This window comes from Palaemon carinicauda, chromosome 2 (genome assembly GCF_036898095.1).
Source record: "Palaemon carinicauda isolate YSFRI2023 chromosome 2, ASM3689809v2, whole genome shotgun sequence".
NCBI lineage: Eukaryota > Metazoa > Arthropoda > Malacostraca > Decapoda > Palaemonidae > Palaemon > Palaemon carinicauda.
In genome coordinates this window covers 88991554-89011553 of record NC_090726.1, presented here as the reverse complement: position 1 = coordinate 89011553, position 20000 = coordinate 88991554, and the positions used below count along the sequence as shown (strand labels likewise).

At 34.4% G+C, this 20000-nt stretch overlaps 1 protein-coding gene across 3 annotated transcripts in view; it reads left to right on the top strand.

Annotated features, from left to right (window-relative positions):
• The window catches only part of LOC137625969 (uncharacterized), a 247843-nt gene that overhangs the window by 216642 nt on the left and 11201 nt on the right, over positions 1-20000 (top strand). The window lies entirely within an intron of this gene.

The window sequence follows — 20000 nt, the reverse complement described above, 5'->3', positions numbered from 1 at the left end:
ATCAAAGAAAAATCATTTTAGGGTCACCTAGGTCAACCTTTAGTCTGGTTTCAACCAGTATCGCAATCCCAATATTTCCACGTGAAAAATAAAAAAAGAAAAACAGGTAGGAAAATCCCAAGTCAATGTCTGTATTGATTCTGAAAATCAATGCAGGAAGCTCAAAACCTCGACACTATGGAGTCAACCGTCCGGAAAGATCCCAAAGATATGCGAATGCAAGCGCCTTGAGTGGCATTATTGTTGGAGTGGGAACATGAGACGAAAATTACTGCTTGTGCAACTTTGCAATTGACTGATATGGGGTCCCCTCCCACAAACTAACAAATGGCGGGAAGGTTCCATTTAACTAGGTAACCAAACGACTTCCGACTCAGCCAGGTGTGAGAGAGAGAGAGAGAGAGAGAGAGAGAGAGAGAGAGTTGTTTAAGGCTGCGGGGAATGCTAGTCATTTTGATGGGTTGTCTCGTTGTTTCTGAATTTATTCCATTTTGCATTAATGTAGGTCTGACCTTTGAGGTCAAGCATATCACTCTTTTAATGAATAGCCTACTAATAATAGAAATTTACATATCAAACACATTTTAAAGCTATTTTCTTAGCCATGTGCATTTCATCTTTGTTTAGTCTACGGTCCATAGTAGGGTGATATCTGGCAATTGCAAATCATTTATTCAGTTTTGAAAGTTCTTAGTCTGCTCTTGAAAAATATACTTCAAAATTTACTCCTATCGTTAATCTATCGTCTAAATTGAAAGCTTCAGCAGAGAAGCTTATGCATTCACGGTGTGGCATATTTTCTCTCAAATAAAAATAAGTATATATAATGTATAAACTTCTCTCTTACATGTATAGTGTATATGCGTACACGTGTAGTCATGAAAGTATGAATATTTAAATGCACTCTTACATGTTTATAAACAAATGTAGGAGAGAATGAATTATCGTAATCTGTTATTAATTAATTGAGATTCTCAAAATTTAGATCTGTTAAGTTCATGGTTTTAATAAGATGACCACCTGTATGCATCTTGCGATATCTTGGTAATGGGAGGAAATTAATTAGCGTCGTATTGATGAAGTAGGACAAATAGAATTGGTGTTTGATAATGACATTGACAATGGTCGTTATCATTATCATTCTCCTTGCTGTTGTTGTTGTTGCTGTTGTTGTTGTTGTTGTTATTGTTGCTGCTGTTGATAATTTGTTTAAGCTAATCCTCCATGGAATTTCCACTAAACTAGGTCTGCATTTCATCTCCTTTACCTGGCGATCTTTTTCTTTTCAAGCTTTTGATGACCCAACACGTTGCAGGATAGTTGTTTTGAAAATTCATGTTCGAAATACTTACAATCACACAGAACTTTCTGAATTAGAGACCGGAAGCCTCGAGGAGTCTTGTTTACTATTTTTTTTTTTCAAAACAAACAACCTAATAAGGGATTAGTCAAACTCTAGATCTCTTAAAACTATAAAGTAAACACTATCTAGTATTAGCATGAAAAATATCAGAAAAACATAATACAAGATGATGCTGAAAACAGGTAGCTGCTAGACTGTGCTACACGAGATTAAGGATACAATTGACTGGTGTCAAACTCAAGAACTGTAGTGCAGATCTTGAACCTCTCTCTCTCTCTCTCTCTCTCTCTCTCTCTCTCTCTCTCTACATAGGAAGAAAATGTAAATTCTCTGCTCGCAACACTGACTCGTGACGCTTGTCAAATACAGAATAGTATTTAGAGCTGCGTGAATCTTCATCAGAACAGCTTTGCGTCTTGCAAGGGGCCATCAGATAATTTTACTTTGGTTGTTCGTCATAATAAAGTAACTGATGTGTAAATAATATGATATAACTGATTGTTAGGTAACTTATATGATATTCATAAAAGACTCTTACGTAACTAACATTTCATTGATAACTACTATCCTCTCTCTCTCTCTCTCTCTCTCTCTCTCTCTCTCTCTCTCTCTCTTTATTCCAAGATATTCGCGTTCTTTACACTTCTTAGGACATCTTTCAAACAATCGAATCTTCCAGGTAATCTGAAATGCATTTTAATGTTCATCAATGAAGTCTGATATTTTCCCTGTTATTTTATCCCGTAATTAAGGAGCTCTTGAGGGAGGGAATTCGCTCTAGTCACAACACTAGTGCTATTTTAACGTAAAGTGCAATATGATACTGGAGGTTTGCTCGTAACAGACTGTGGGCAACTACAGCATTCCAAAGGCTCCACAAGCATTTTAAAAGCAGACAAAAAAAATATATTGAGAATGTTTTGTCGCAACGAAGGGCACAGAAAACAAAATGTTATTATTATTATTATTATTATTAGTAGTAGTAGTAGTAGTAGTAGTAGTAGTAGTAGTAGTAGTAGTAGTATGAGTATTTATTTATCGGATAATTATTCCTTCTATGCTTACGGAAATTTAGAAAAACGTTTGTTTGTTAAAAGACCTATCAAGCAGCAGTTTCGATTGTCAAAAGAATTAGATTGAATTCAGCTTGTTACCGTTATACTTCTTGAAGTTCATAACACCGCAAACCAGTTTTGTTTTGGAGCCAAAAAGGTTCACTCACAACAATATACGTAGACGCCATAATCCATTAACCCATTGATGCAGCGTCTCAACTCCCAGACTTCATTCATAAACTTTGGAGAGCTGTTCTGTTGTAATTCCTTTCATGGGGCATTTACTATGTGTGTCATTCATAAACGACGCTCATTCTGTTCGTCCTGTTTTCTTATTTGACAGAACTTGAAGAGAAAGAACAATAAATGACGAAAAAGTTAATATTTAATCTCTCTCTCTCTCTCTCCTCTCTCTCTCTCTCTCTCTCTCTAGATAGATAGATAGATAGATAGATAGATAGATAGATAGATAGATATATATATATATATATATATGTGTGTGTGTGTGTGTGTGTGTATGCGTGTATATATATATATATATATATGTATTATACCACTTATCCTCATACATAATTTATTGTTTAACGAATGGACTGTCTCTCCCACATAGTGCAAGTACTGACGCAGAGTATTGCTAGCCATCTCTGTAATTCATTCTGCCTCGGGAAAATATAAGAAATGTGAATTATTGTCTTGATCATTTAATGTTTGTTGTTATGGTGCAGTCACTTGTTCGTTTTTACTCCTTTTCTACTTCCTAATAATTATCCAGAATATAAAAGGAAATGGTTGTTTGAAGGTGTTTATCACTCAATTAATTATCTTGTACCAAAAGACAGTATAGATGACATTATATTTTCCTGAACAGCATAATAATATTGGAATAGTTTACAGCAGTTACAAGGGTTGACATACTCTACTTACACAAAGATCAATAAATAAAATTTTCAATGTGTTAGACAAATTCCATTATAAAGAGTTGAGATAAAAATCATTTATTTAATCTTTATATTAGGGAAAACTAGAGGATAAATCCTTAAGATAAAAACATAGAGCAAAGCATTTATTTAAAATTACTGAAGCAAAGATTCATAGCTCCCGAGCGTTAACTGTTACTTTATCCATATTAGAAATGTATTCCATAAACAGTATTGGGCACAAATCCTTTCTAATTCATGTCTTTCGCAATTCCTCTGTACGCTTCATGGAAGCAAGACTCTTTATACCTGTGCATTACAATCTAGCGCAAATGGGCCACTTCCTCAGTCATAACCATATATCCCCATCTTAGTCCTCTTGGAAGGTGTCATATAATTTACCTTGCAAATCTTATGACAATGTCTGAGAGTTTTTGAATGGGAAAAGATTTTCTCCTATTTAAAGAGAGAGAGAGAGAGAGAGAGAGAGAGAGAGGGAGAGAGAGAGAGAGAGAGAGAGAGAGAGAGTCTTGCTAAGGTCTACAAGACACGCCAGCAGTGTTGAGGAGCGGATGTTGGTACTGGAGGAAATAAAAGTGACATCTTTCAAACCGTTTGCATTCCATTAAGACTTGGGTCTCTCTCTCTCTCTCTCTCTCTCTCTCTCTCTCTCTCTCTCTGAGCACGTGTTTGTGTATTTGTGCATGCACGTAGAGTGACATACACATTTACAATAGGTGTATAGAAGAATACCTAAAGTATATCTTAGCTTTGCTCAAGCGCTGAGAAGTGTGTTCTTGAATATTTGCGAAAGCAAAATTAACAACCACATCCAGGAAAACGAACGATAGCGCTAAACACCGACACATAGTCGGAGGAAACAGTCACAATCAATACATAGCAAAACTGGTAATCAAGGAAAATATCATAATATACAGACAATTTACTAAACGTCTTATTAACATGATGGAATAGCTCTCTACGAAAGCATATTCTTATATGTTAACGTCGCCTTTAGGTCGAGTCATTGACCAAAGCAACTGCTAGACTTTCTTCAATTCCTTGATGTTTCTTGACTAGGAAGAAATATACTTTTTAATTATTAATAATCTGATAAGAACTTTTCATTTCTCTCTAAGTTTAATCGAGTTCTCTTTTACAGTATATGTTTTGGGGAGGGTTTATGTAACTATTGAATGGCGTAATTTTATCAGCTTTGTATGATAGATCTTTGTATCATTATTTCAGATAATTTGCCCCTAGGTAATGGATCGCCTTAAGTAATTAACCATTTCATATCCAATATATGGAAGGGACTAATAAGAGAGAGAGAGAGAGAGAGAGAGAGAGAGAGAGAGAGAGAGATGGGTCAGTGCTATACGGTACCCAAATGATTCATTCAATTACTTAATGAAACATGACACGCAATGTATTACATACTTGCTTGAAGTGGGACCTCAAAGTGTGAACTTTCATCCCTTCTAGAAGTAAGACATATAACGTGAGAATCAGAGATTGTTATCACTTCTGAACGAATGGGCGCATTCTCAGTAGATAGATGGAATTAAGGCCGCAAGGACAGCTAGACTATCGTACTCAGTCAATGTTTTAGCTGGAGAAAGTTGAAACGTCTGTTGTTTGTTGTCCGTCAGTCAGAATGGTTGATACCAATTCTAATTGCTGTTAGAGAATGTAGGATTGACAAGACTCTTGGGTCACATTTTATCAAACAGTTTCACAGAAAGAGAGAGAGGGGGGAGTTATTACTTCTGTTGGCACATAGTATCAATAAAGACATAAATTATTACCCGTTTACCGAGAAATTATTCAGACGAGATTTATAGAGTAAAGTTCTTCGAAGTGAATATCGTTTATTTCCTCAATAGCTACAAATCTTTATATCATCTTAACACGGGTATATTTTTCACTGTCTGGTAAAGTCTCAACCAGAGGAAATTTCATGGAGAAGATTTCATAACTATGGGCTGACCCTAGTCACTCCTGAGTAGTGTACATTTGGGTGATAGATGATTAATCATAACAAATTTTCCAAAAAAAAGAATTTATTGGCCCTCTTTTTCGCAGCATTTATATCAAACTTCAACTTTTTAACAACCAAGGGGGAGGGAAGAGATGTTTCCCTCGAGCTATCATACATTTTTTTTTTTCATGATATTAACCTGCGAACACAGTTCTCTTAGATGTCACGATTTTTTTTCATGGTACTAAAACAAGGATTTATTAGTTATAAGAAAACCTCTGAGTTTTTCTCTTTACCTACGCTGTCATTTCAAAAATGTTTTTACAACTGATATGTATAAAAAAGGGTTATAATTAGAGTCTGAACAACAGATGGATAAAGGATATCTTAGTCTGACTGATCTCATGTTTTTTTTTCTAAGATAAGAGACGGCTGTATTTGCAGTATATTCACACAAAGATCCTCCAACAAAAGCAATTTTGGAAATAAAAGCTCATCACTGAGAATAACAAAAGAAATCCGTATCCATTCTAAATTTGCAATCACCTCAGATAAAGTCTCTCTCTCTCTCTCTCTCTCTCTCTCTCTCTCTCTCTCATATATATATATATATATATATGTTTATATACATATATATATAAATATATATGCGTGTGTATATACTGTATATTTATGTATATATACATATATATGTGTGTGTTTATATATATACATATATATATGTGTGTTTATATATATATATATATATATGGAAACGAGAGAGAGAGAGAGAGAGAGAGAGAGAGAGAGAGACAGACAGAGAGTAATGTACATATGAACCTTAACTGGCACAAATTTCGTGTCTTTATCTTAGTCCGGTCCTTGAATAAACCCGCTTTACTGCTTCAATCGCCTTTCCTCCGTCAACCCGTTCATTTCACAATCTGCTTCCCTTCCAAAGTGCAAGTAATATGCCATACTTATACGCGTTCAGGAACTACTGTAAAAAAGTAATAGCTACATTTGGTAAGACTAATTTCTTTATTCAACTTCCAATCAAAAACTGATACTGGAAGAGAAAAGGGAAGCAATACACATATCCAAATATCAGAGTTACTGATGTATTCTTTTATTATAACAGATACAGTGATACTTTCAATTTCAATTGCATTAACTTTTCTTTCCCATCGTATAAGAATAGACGCTTCTTGCACTTAGCAGACAACCTCCAGGCAAAAAACTAGTCAAGGTCCGTCTATTCTATCTCTAAAAAAAAAGATTAGCTTGTCTTTCTCACCCATAATCTGGTCTCAGTACGCGTGATAGTATGCTGTTAACCTACACTTGTGATCGCCCATCATCGTTTATAATAATGGCGCAAGCAAAACAAGTTTTCTGAATGAACTTATGCATTTGTGGTCATGTAACGCAAAATCACACAGAAAGATGTTGGTCTACTCTAACAGAAAGTATAACCTACATGTGAATCTAAGTATAGCCTACCAGTCTATTATATAAAACCAACTTCTGTTACAAAAAATATTCCATGTAATGATTTTATTGTAGAACCAATACCTAATAACTCAAATGTAAATGTGGCAAAGTAAATTAACTCTTAGGATCTTCATCTTAACAAATACGTTAAGGAATATTGTAGTGACGATAACTCTCAGTTCTAATTGTGACATACCAAATGTGGAAAATTAACCGATATGCATTACACTGTATCGGATATTTGGGATATATTTGAGACTTTTCAGTGAAATGTTTTAAAATGAAAATTGTAATGGCGTTGAATCTCCCATGCTTTAAAAAGTTACGCTTTGACGCAGTTCCCTTAAGAATAGATTCTATTCAATAGACAATCTTCGGTTGGAAATGGAAGCTTAGCAGGCTAATATAAATTTCCAATCACTAGCGATTATGAAATGCTTTGAAAAATTACGTTCTAGTGAAGTTATTCCTAAGACTTATTGATCATCATCGCAGAATCTGAAGTGCATATTGCTGTTTGTAAATCGTTGAGAACATTTTCAAAATATAAAATCTTCCAATTTTACTTTAAAAACCAGATAAAAAGCTTTCCTAAGAACTTATAGCATAAATGTATCATTTTCTTTTGGATCCGTTACCAATATGTCAAAGTGATGAATTCCACGGGGAAAGCACGCGATTTTCTGTGACTATTCAGCACCTCAAATGAACGCTGTTTTCCTTGGAATTTTGTTAATCAAAGCCTTCAGTATATAAGAAGCGATCTTTTACGATTTATTATCCATAAAATTGCACAAGAAATCCAAGTAAAAGAATATAAATATAAGCAATGCTTAAGCGTTCTGACCAAAATCAGGATTGAGGACATTCTGATTACTTGAAGTTTACCCTAAAGAATATATGTTCATATGACGCGTTTTCTGTAGCAGTATTTGTATCAAGGACGTGACGAATGATAAGAATGGTTGTTACGTAAAATTTTGCAATCCAATACTGTTGTTGGTAATTGTAACACTGGAAGACAGAAATGTTTCTGTAATAACCTTATAAATACTGCAATATTTTAAAATTCATTACAATATAATATCCTTCAATAATTAATATGAGGGTGAGGGTGTCGATTCTGTTGGAACAACTTTTTTTTATTTCCAGCGCTCTGGAGCTAAGGAACCTGTCTATTATTCTAATGAACAATCTCTCTCTCTCTCTCTCTCTCTCTCTCTCTCTCTCTCTCTCTCTCTCTCTTACTGAAATCTCCAATGTGTTTGTCACTGATAAAATTATTATTATTATTATTATTATTGTTATTATTATTATTATTATTATTATTATTATTATTTATGCTAGTGTACGCGACCCTTCAAAAATGACGGCTAAATATTTAAATGCATACATATGCACACCGTCTCACCAGGGCATCACTACACACTTAGCCACTACCTGAGGGATGGAGAGAGAGAGAGAGAGAGAGAGAGACAAAGTAGTTATACGTCTGGCAATGCCACTAAGCGTCACCGGATTATATATATATACATATATATATATATATCCAGAGGTTATTATTATTATTATTATTATTATTGTTGTTGTTGTTGGTGGTGTTGATGTTATTATTATTATCATCATTATTATTATTATTATTATTATTATTATTATTAATGATGATGATGATGATATTATTGTATAGTTGTTGCTATTGTTGTTATCGTTGTTGAAGATGATGACAACCGAAAACGATGTGGCTATATGACATGTAGAGGAGTCGAAAAATCAAGTCTAAGGTTTGCGTAAATATCACGACACCTTGTTCTACTTCCTGTAACTCTCCGGAGCTGACTAATGATCCTGACATTTAATAAACATCCTTAGGTGAGCTATCGTATCCTGTACAATATTATGTCATGGAGCAACATTTTTAGTCAAAATCCTGTGTCTAAAGATTATTATTATTATTATTATTATTATTATTATTATTATTATTACTTGCTAAGCTACAACTCTAGTTGGAACAGCAGGATGCTATAAGCTCAGGGACCCCAATAGGGAAAATAACCCAGTGAGGAAAGGAAACCAGGAAATAAATTTAAGAACAGTATCAATATTAGAATAAACAATTCCTAAATAAACTATAGAAACTTAACAAAACAAAAGGAAGAGAACTCTAACCCAAGACAGTGGATGACCATAGTACTGAGGCTATGGCACTACCCAAGACTAGAGAATAATGGTTTGATTTTGGAGTCTCCTTCTAGAAGAGTTGCTTATCAGAACTAAAGTCTCTTCTACCCTTACCAAGGGAATGTGGCCACTGAACTATTACAGTGCAGTAGTTAACCCCTTGAGCGAAGAAGAATTGTTTGGTGATTTTAGTGTTGCCAGGTGTATGAGCACAGAGGAGAGTTTGTAAAGAATAGGCCAGACTATTTGGTGTATGTGTAGCCAAAAGAAAAGTGAACTGTAACCAGAGCGAAGAATCCAATGAAGTACTGTCTGACCCAGCAATAGTATCTCAGCGGGTGGCTGGTGCCCTTGGCCAACCTACTACCTCTTCTATAACTCGATAAGAAACATATCAATGGATTGAATCTGGTTTCTAATGTGAAACATAATATCTAAAGGTAAAATCCTGTTGTGAGTGGCAAAAGAAAGTCTATTAATATCTAAGGGAGAGCGTGTATCAACTTGATGTAAAGTGTACTAGTGTAGTTAATGTCTAAAACATACATAGAAATGGTGTATTTTATATATCTAGAAATAAAATACAGGACATAGCAGACGGTCCTATTAAGAAACTTATTTCATCTATTGAGAGAGAGAGAGAGAGAGAGAGAGAGAGAGAGAGAGAGAGAAATCCAAATTAGAAGACGGACCCTACGTCCCTTACCGAGGCAAAAAAATTAATTGATATCAAGAGCTAAGGTATCATGATCTCTCAAAACAAGCAAGAAATTGTGCTAAGTAACTACATATCCAAGATCAGTTAAACGTCGATAAATCAAACGAGTTGGCCCAAGATCTCATCTCTGCCCTTGATTCGGATAAGTAGCAACCCTGATAGAGAGAAAGAATCTAGGCTCGTGCGATTCGTTCTATTTTGCACTTACAGAACTGTTAATCCTACTAAAGGAAGTTTAGCCTTACCCCATTTTGTAGCTACTACGTAGACCGTTATCCCAAAAGTGTAATCAATATCCTATATTTGAATATGGCATCGTTAAATCGTCATGTTACAAAGCTGAGGATTATACCTCTTACGCAAAGCCCATGTTGAGACACATTTCAAAAATATTCATTAAATAAATGTCAAGTCCTCAATACAAATATTGTTTGTCATTATATGTAGTAATATCCCTGAAAGTGTTGTTGAATATCCTATGAATATTATTCTTCCTAACTTCCCGTTGATTGAGATGTTATTCTTCCCCCTCCGATCACATGAACAGAAACGATTACCTAATTCCTAGCCCTTATTTCATTAAATATTTTATCAAATAACCGTAGCGGAAAGGAGAAAGTGCTAGTCCTGGCTGCATTCTGTTCTACAGTAGTTCTAGCCTTATTGGTAGGTCTAATTTTTACTAATAGATCTCGACGCTCAAGACACCTCCCGATGCTCAGCTGAGCCCAGAACAGAGAATTTTTATTCTAACCCCTTTTAAAAGTTTATGTGTACTAAAGAAAACATTAAAAGATTCTATATTGGTTAATTCTCCTTTCTAAATAAATTAATCTTTTGACAAATAGCTTAATAGGAGAATTCTATGTAATAATCCTTAAGATTTATCACCTTAATGTTCCTGATTAGACTTCTCGTACTTTTCACCAGATATTTTTCACCGAAATTATCATCAATGGTGTAAAGTTAGCATTATTATTATGATCAACCCACCTGTTTAGTCAATGGTGCCTTCAATTATGTTTTTATTAGCAGAAATCCCTCTACGCGTACGTTTCTTGTTGAGATAGGAAGCTGCTCTTCTTCATGATATACAAAATTAATATTGCTTGATAGGTATCTCTTCTTTTAGTGTGAGTGGTTTCTTAGTTGAGATTATATAGAGTACCTATATAAACAAGAGTAGCACCATACGAGTTACCATATAGTGGATTGCAGTTTTACCATTTTGTTTCCCGATGGCAGGCTACCAGCCAACCAGTCTCTCAGTGGCCAGTGGCCGGTAAGATAGATTATTAGGTCCACACTCCTTATTTTCGCTTTTACATATACTTAGTGACGTTTTAGTACACAATGCCGTGCTGTTCTGCTTTTGAGTGTTGCAATGGACATGAGAAAGCATATAAAATCTTTAGCTTATCACGTGATCTGGCATATCTTTCAATTTTATCATTAATAGTTTCCTTCAGATCCTCTCTCTCTCTCTCTCTCTCTCTCTCTCTCTCTCTCTCACTTAATCAAAGCCTGCTATTCCTGTGTGCACCTCTTTCTATTATACTTTCCTTTCTTTTTTATTACTAATACTTTCCCAGCGTTTAAAACAAATGGAAACCAAATGTCCCCCTCATTTGATTGCCATTATTTTTCCTACTATATCATAATCGATATCACATTTTCACTAATATATCTTATCTTCACTACTATATCACATTATATCAGAACATCATATTTCAATACTATCCACAAGTTCCACAACTATATCTTACTTTAGATCCATATATTACGTACTATATATCATATCTTCACATTTTTTCACATTTTAACTAAATCTCACAATTTCAATGTCATCAATAAAATCAATTAATATTGATATATTTGCGCTAAAATATATCAATATTAATCATCTTCAATCCTATATCATATCTTTACAATCAATTTTTATTCATTAGTTATCATTATTCACATCTAAAAATATTTTAACAATCATATATCATATACTGATATTGTCTTTTAAGAAATATGGATTTGCACTCAAGATATTAAAACTTAATGTATGTAAATATATTAGTAAAGATATAAAGATTAGTATATAATGATATATAAACTCATATCTTCTTTCTATATATATATATAATATATATATACACACATATATATACATATATATATATATATGTATATATATATACATATATATATATGTATATATATACATATATATATATATATATATACATGAATATATATACATACATGTATATATGTATATATATATATATATATATACATATATATATATATATATATACGTATATATATATATATATAAACTAGTATATCTTATAACAAAACATATATTTATATTGAATACCACAGTACCTATACTACTACATAATTCTACTACTGTGTACAGCAACTTTCCAGTACTCAAGATGCTATTGCTTTGTTGAAATTTGCAATATGCATGATCCATCCTGACACAATCCTCGCTAGATCTATCGGGGAGGGCCTCGCTGAACTGGAGACTTCCTACGTTTAGAGAGGCTACTGTGAGAAAAAAGTTCTGGAATTGCGTTCCACCTTAGTTTCCCTTTCTCACTAACCTGCTTATTTTTAAACTGATCCTTTTTAAAGTTCTTCTGCATAACGAAGAATTATTATTGGATACCAATACTACAATAAAAATGTCATACTCGACCCTAATATGTTGATAAGGTACTTGAGACGAATTTCAATGAAACAATGACGATACAGTAGTGGGCCTAATATTGCTTCCAATAGCTTATGGCATAGATAAAATCATTCAGTGTAGAAGCTAGGCTATAATCACATGAAGAGTAATGATAATAAATGGAGTATGCAGATGCAGATAACATAAACTAAAAGCACGAATTCCTGTTCAATAAATGCAAAATCATGTATGAATAACCATAGATGACATATGCATACAGTAAACAAAAGGTGTGATACATTTGACAATTCTATGCAACACATATTCATTTTCCACCTTCTGCGTTTTTCTCATCTCTCAATGTATTCTCTGTTCTCTGTTAGGTTTTTCAACTTGAAGGATAACTACAGTTCTATCAAAACCTGGATTAATCATTCTATAATAACATGTCTTATAAGCTTTGATTTTTAGATATATTAATTCTCTTACTCAGTCTTATTTGTATTATTATACTTTATTCAGTATTGAGAGAGAGAGAGAGAGAGAGAGAGAGAGAGAGAGAGAGAATACTTCTACTGTATCGTATAATGATTTGCATTAACATAATCTTGGAATACTGCTGGCTGCGGGATACAAGATGGCGGCCGGTTTTGAGGTTTGCACTACTCTTGTTTTATATAAGTACTCTAATGTGTGCATTTCCAACATCATACTTTGAGTTAACGTATTTATTTTTTTTTTTTTTTTGGGGGGGGGGAGAAGATAAACCCGTATTGGCAATGCCCTATTACTGCACAAATACGTACCGCAATGACGTCTTCACTTTGTACATCATATCACAATGTCTTGATAGCTAGAGATTACATGCAGAACGGTTGTGAATTTCTTTTCGGAATTCTAATGAAGGAGGAGAGTACCAGTGTTTGGGGATGGGCAGGAGTAAATTGTATTTTTATTCTTTAACCATTGCGTTTAGCGTATATGATCTCTCTCTCTCTCTCTCTCTCTCTCTCTCTCTCTCTCTCTCTCTCTCGTATATGCACACAAATACACATGCACGTACAAATAAGCCAGAAACAAATTCCACCTGTAAGAGCTATAATAAGAAGACAATAAATCATTGCTCTACGATCGTGGCTTGATGGTAATGAAAAGGCGCATATCTCCCTATAGCTATAACTGTCACTAATTATCTCTCATGTTTTTCCAACATGGTTAGCAAAACGAAATTCCAACATACTTCAGCTAATGATATGTAAGTGGTATCTTACGCATTTTCGAGCAAGTGGCCAGGATTCACGCGTAAAGCGTGGCTTTGCTATATAAATTGTAGTTCCTCAGTACTCGTATGCCTGCAAGCGTCTGAAATTATTCCGCTTGTTTTCGTATTGCCGCTCATTTCCGCTTAGTTTACACGAATGTATATGCAGCACAGAGAGAGAGAGAGAGAGAGAGAGAGAGAGAGAGAGAGACTTTTGGGTCACTGGTAACATAAATTGATATCGCAAGAAGTAGCACTTATCTGATAACCCTCCATACGTAATTATCAAATTATTTTTACACTTGCATATGTCTGGCTGTATTAGTATGGTAGTTTAGGGAGAAATAGACAGCCAGAGAGGCAGTATAGCTAGCTATATTGTGTATTTTTCAACGCTCGAATTAATCTACCATTTTTATTATTCCTCTGATGAGTATAATATAGTGAAGACTATCTCCAAACGATACCTAATTGTTTTTCAGTCCCACAAAATAAATGATAGTCACCAAAAGAAACTACACCAGCGATGATAAACATCAATTTTTATCGTTATCTAAACTATTAGTAGCTTCATCATATTTAACATAAGACACTGAGCCTCCAGCATCAACTGAGGTCTGGCGTTTCATAATATGACTAAAATGAATAAGCTAAATAGAAAGGGAGTTAAATAAATAAGATGAACGTCAGTTACGAGGTCATGAGCTATAGAGACGGTGCCTCGTCTATCGATATTTCAGTCAGTACATCTGCATCTGGGATGATCACCAAAAGAGTACACAAAGGGTAGACCTGGAATGCAGGTTGAATGGAATACCGACATCTTAGAAAACATCAAACAATTTCATCTAAAAAGAGCATATTTCTAGAACATATTTTCTTTGGTGTTAAAGTTAGGTGCCGCCGCAAATAGACTTGACGTCACAGCTTAGTTGGCGCGGGTACTCTGCAGCGCTGAACGAACTCCCCTAACCTATTATTACCACCACTATTTCATCATCATTACCAATGACTTAGAATAGCCCACTGCGCACCGCAGCTGGACGACCCACTTCGCCATATTTCATCTTGTTTCATTGGGTGATTAGGGGATGTTACGTCTCGTAGGATCGATTCTAATTTGCAGAGCACTTGAAGCAAGCCAATCTTTCTAACTTAATTTCTCCAGCCCTTCATTTGAAGCATATTTACCAGTTCTCATTTGAGGTCGTCTACTTATTAGCCAACCGTCAGCCAATTACTGGCCACCTTCTGGGTGCCCATCCTTCTTTCACTGACTGTTAATTGTCTCCCATATATCCTGCTTCTCCACGACCTACACTAAATATAGTTTAGTTGTTTCATTTATTTAGAAGAAAAAAATTAATATTCTGTTTGTCAAGTAGAATCCATTTATCTCTATAGTTTCCTTAACAGTGCTGTGTAATTTAATCTCTCTCTCTCTCTCTCTCTCTCTCTCTCTCTCTCTCTTTATATATATATGCATATATATATATATATATATACATAATATATATATATATATATATATAATACGCAAAGAGGTGTGACGCTACCCAGGGTATAAGGTCGAGTACCCATTAAAAGATATCAAGAAATTTGATGGATTCCGGCTCCAGACCGACGAAGTCTATGCTCTGAACACATAACATTTCACTTCAACGGATAATTAATCTTTATACGATCAACTGATTTACTTTTCTTATACATACAGATTCAGTTAGAGCTTTACCTGTCATCAACAAAAATCTTTGTAAAATAAAAACTGAATATATTAAAAACTATCATCCATATTAAAGAACTAGTAAAAAGCATAATTCCCAATTGCTTTTGATAAACAACGAATCAAAATATAATAAGAGTTGCGATGATACCTAGATGGAAACAACAATGTTACAGTGACAAAGAAGACTTGAATATTTACCCAGTAGAAGAGAAGTAAAACGCAGAACAGAAAATTATTCTCTGCATTTGCCTCTAATAATATATCAGGAATGAATAAGAGGAAAAACCGTAGAAAAATCTTGAAAAATAAGAATACCGTTTTTCAAGAAAAACATTATTCTAATTGGCAATGTTTTCAGTAACTTGATTCAAAAGGCCCTGTAAGAGTACAATTCTTATCATATATGTCTGCTAAATAAACCGGAGAAATGCTACTATTGCCGTTAAATCTCAGTAGAAAATAGATGTTATTTTGGGATAGTGCTATACATTAAGTCCCTGGAAAAGTTGGTAGAATAGTTGCATCCGTTAGAGAATCCCAGGAGTAAATGACAATTGGACGCAAGTAAATAAGCTGCAGAAAGAGGTACACATTTCATGCGGCTATCTTGTTTGTTTTTAAGAATAGATATGATGATGAAATCTTACTTATTTGTGTCTGGTGATTTCGTATACTTCATAAAAGTGAAAACTCAGCTTAATATTCTCTTCACTCTTCTCATTCTAGTTGACTTTTACCTTACGTAGAATGTATTAGCCAGAAAAAAGGAGTGTTAGCCTTTCTCATGTCAATGTTATCAAATCATTTTCAAAAAGAATTAAAAAAATCTTCCAAGGAGAAACAGACTGCGTAAACAAGCCTATTACTTCTTTCCCACTTCACAAGATACAGGACGCAACCACATTCTCCGTAGATAACAGCCCTATAATTTCCCCATTGACAATAAGAAAATGGTAATTGATCTCATAGTGTGTTGCTGAAAAGGTCACCATATCACATCGTTAAGCCATCCACGAACGGTCAGTTAATGCGTTGATATGGGGAGCGAAAGTGAAAGAAATGGGGACGAATTTAATTGGGAAAGCTGTAACCCCATAGGTGGGACGTGTTGAGGATATGAATGATTTATAAAGGAGGACCACCTCCTGCTCTCCTCTTGCACTGTTGCCAAATCCCCAACAACAATGATGTCCTCCCATATTCCATTAAGAGCCATTGTCGTTGGCCTTAACCTCTAGGAGCGTTTGTGTGGTGTAACAGGAGGTTTCTTTGTTTTGTTTTGGCGTCACACAAGACCCTATCTAATATTTTTTAGATCGAAGGTTTGTATATAAACAGACTAGGTAATGTTATTGGCTAACAGGCTAAGAATGCTTGGCTCATCGATTAAATATGATCATAGGACCTTGAATTTTCTTCATTTCCAAAACTTCATCTCAGTATTAAACAACTGAGCTAAAAACAACAAACCACAACTTGAGCGTAGGGGTCTTTACTATACAGACCTCTCGAAAGTAGCATTTGGTCAGCCTCCTCGTAGCGGGTGGAAGCGGATAGCACACTTCAAGTCGTTGTGAGCTTGACGTTAATACTCAAGATCATTGCCATGGTACTCTAGCGCTGCCAGGAAAGCTATGGATGCCAGAACACGTGCCTAACCGATCTTGTTAATCATAGCGCTACATCAGTAGTTTTCGCAACACCAGGCACTTTCTGGTGAGATCTAACCTTTTGCTTCACGAGATATATTCTTCTTTCATCACCAGTGCCACTGTTTTGTGGTCATTTGGATGTGGTTTATATATACGTATACATACTTATGTATGTGATTATTTGCGTAAACTCAGATACATAGTAAGCTTTCATATATAACATTAGAAATAGAGATACGAACAAATAATAGCTAACAGTAAAAATAAAGACAGTTTGTGACGAATTCCACCTCTTGAAATCCCATAAAAGCACAAGATTGACGTATAATGGCTCTCAGTGACTGGGGACCATGGTTCTGCTGACATCCTAACAACCCTACAGGGAAGAAAGGACAGTTATGTGAACCTCAGGATACAGTGTCAGACATTCCCACTAAGCTCCACCACTCCCTATGCTCATCTGCTAATCCTGTCATCGTATTTCCCCCAGATGCTTCCTTTTAGCAGTCAGCTGCTCAAAGAAATGGACTGTGTACCAGGGCATTTTTTTTTTTTTTTATCGCAATATAGTGCGTGTTTATGTGCTGTTCTGGACCGTTTAAATCGTTACTCCAGTAGGAAGTATAAGACGGAGAACTATATGATTAAAAAATAAGCCTTCATTCTCACGAGATTGTTATTTCAAAAATCTCAGCTGAGATCAATACTCGAAGGAACTTAGTATTCATCTTTGGTAATAAGCAATAGAGTATAAAGACAACATTATTAGTATTTCATCCAACATCATGAAAATTATTTTGGACATAAAAGATGTGATAAACTGGATTATACAAAATTCTCATTATCCCTGTCCTTGGTAGAGAACAGACCATCCTGTGAGCAGTAACTGGATCATACAGCTCTTGGAAAATCCGATTGAAAATTATGGTTCCAGGTTTAAAGGTGAAAAATAGATAACAGCATAAAGCATTACTTGTAGATTTACAGGTAGCTGTAGACTATCACAAGAGCTTTCAAGAAAACCAAAATTGAGTAATATATTCCATAAAAAATTATCCTGAAACTAAATGTCTCTCTCCTCTCTCTCTCTCTCTCTCTCTCTCTCTCTCTCTCTCTCTCTCTCTCTCTCTCTCTCTCTCTCTCTCTTCCAACGATAATGTTAGATAAGAATTATATTTTCAAGGACGTCCCACTTCCCATAACCTTCGGTTTTTTTGGGATCTAATTCTCTCGATACAACATTGATATAAACGAACAAAAGCAACGTGAAGAGATCAACAGATAATCAATTGTAGGTATTCTGTATTCAAGGTGGCAAAGTCTCAAGTATATTGTTATCAATTTCATCCTCAATTTCCACTCAAACTATTAGACTATAAAGAAATGAAATAACACATCATACGGGAAATTAGTTTACTTTATGCTTGAAAAATAAAGTATTTCTAAGCACTCATATCAGCTGTATTTTGATACATTGATTATTTTAGTATATGAAATATCAGGTCCTACAAATGGCTTACTGATAATTAGGGAATCCGAGCTACATCCCAGTACAACAATTATATAGCAATAACTTTTATTACCTATTTGGATTGCAAACTCCAAGGCAAGTAATTTTGCTCTAAGAAATCTAAAACAAAAAATAATTTGATGGTCAGAATAACTTATCTGAAAGAGCAATAATTACGCTTAAATTGCCAACAGACTTCCCAGTTTTATTACAAAATATCTATTGCTATTAGAAAATCACTTTAAAGAAAACCTTGGTGGTGTCACTAGATACAGAGCCAAGCCAGGTTTATATTTCTTTTAGCCCTCATTCATAGAAGCACAATATAGATACAGTAAAGCATAATTTGATGCAAGCGGCGACTTCAAAGGGAGAGGTAACGTTTCAATTGCTCAATGCCAAGACACACACAGCGTTCCACACAACACAGCTGCTGCAAATATACTTCCACAATTCACAAGTCATGCAAGTCTCGAGACAACTTCTAGAGAGCACATGCATCCTCAAAGTAGGAATAATTATAATTGTTTCACACGTCCGTAAAATCTTCATTCCAACAATTGTAAAAGCATGTAAATAACGAAAGTTTTCAGCAGGAATGAAAGCAATGCTGATAACATCAAGGAGTGAACTATGTATGATTAAGATAGATTCAACAATGCTGGAAACAACGAAAAATTTTTATTGTTACTTAGAGGATACACAACATTATCTCTCTCTCTCTCTCTCTCTCTCTCTCTCTCTCTCTCTCATCTTGTTACACACACACACACACACACACACACATATATATATATATATATATATATATATATATATATATATGTATATATATATATATATATATATATATATATAGATAGATAGATAGATAGATAGATAGATAGATAGCTGTTTGTGCGTTTGCAAATTCCATTTAGACTGGCTGTGCCTGGTAAACCAGTGAAAAGCCGTTATTCATATATCTTTTCTGTGTAATTTTGCGAGTCTGCACAAACTACAACAATAAGATAATGCCTTTCTTCCCGTTGGCACTAAGAACGTTTCTCAAGGACATCCGGGGTTCAAACGTCCTGCTGCCATACAAACATACATTAGATCAGTTCAACCTTGCACTTATCAGCGTATACACATGAAGGATAAGGGTAGTACTTCTGTGAGTACACGGGCTCCAGTACACGCACATATATCTATTAGCATATATATATATATATATATATATATATATATATATATATGTATATAAATGCACACATACATACACACACACACACACACATATATGTATATATATATATATATATATATATATGTATATATATATGTATATATATATACATATATATATACATATAAATACATATATATATATGTGTGTGTATGTATGTGTGCATTTATATATATATAAATATATATATATATATATATATATATATATATATATATACATATATATATACATATATACATATATATATATGTGTGTGTGTGTGTG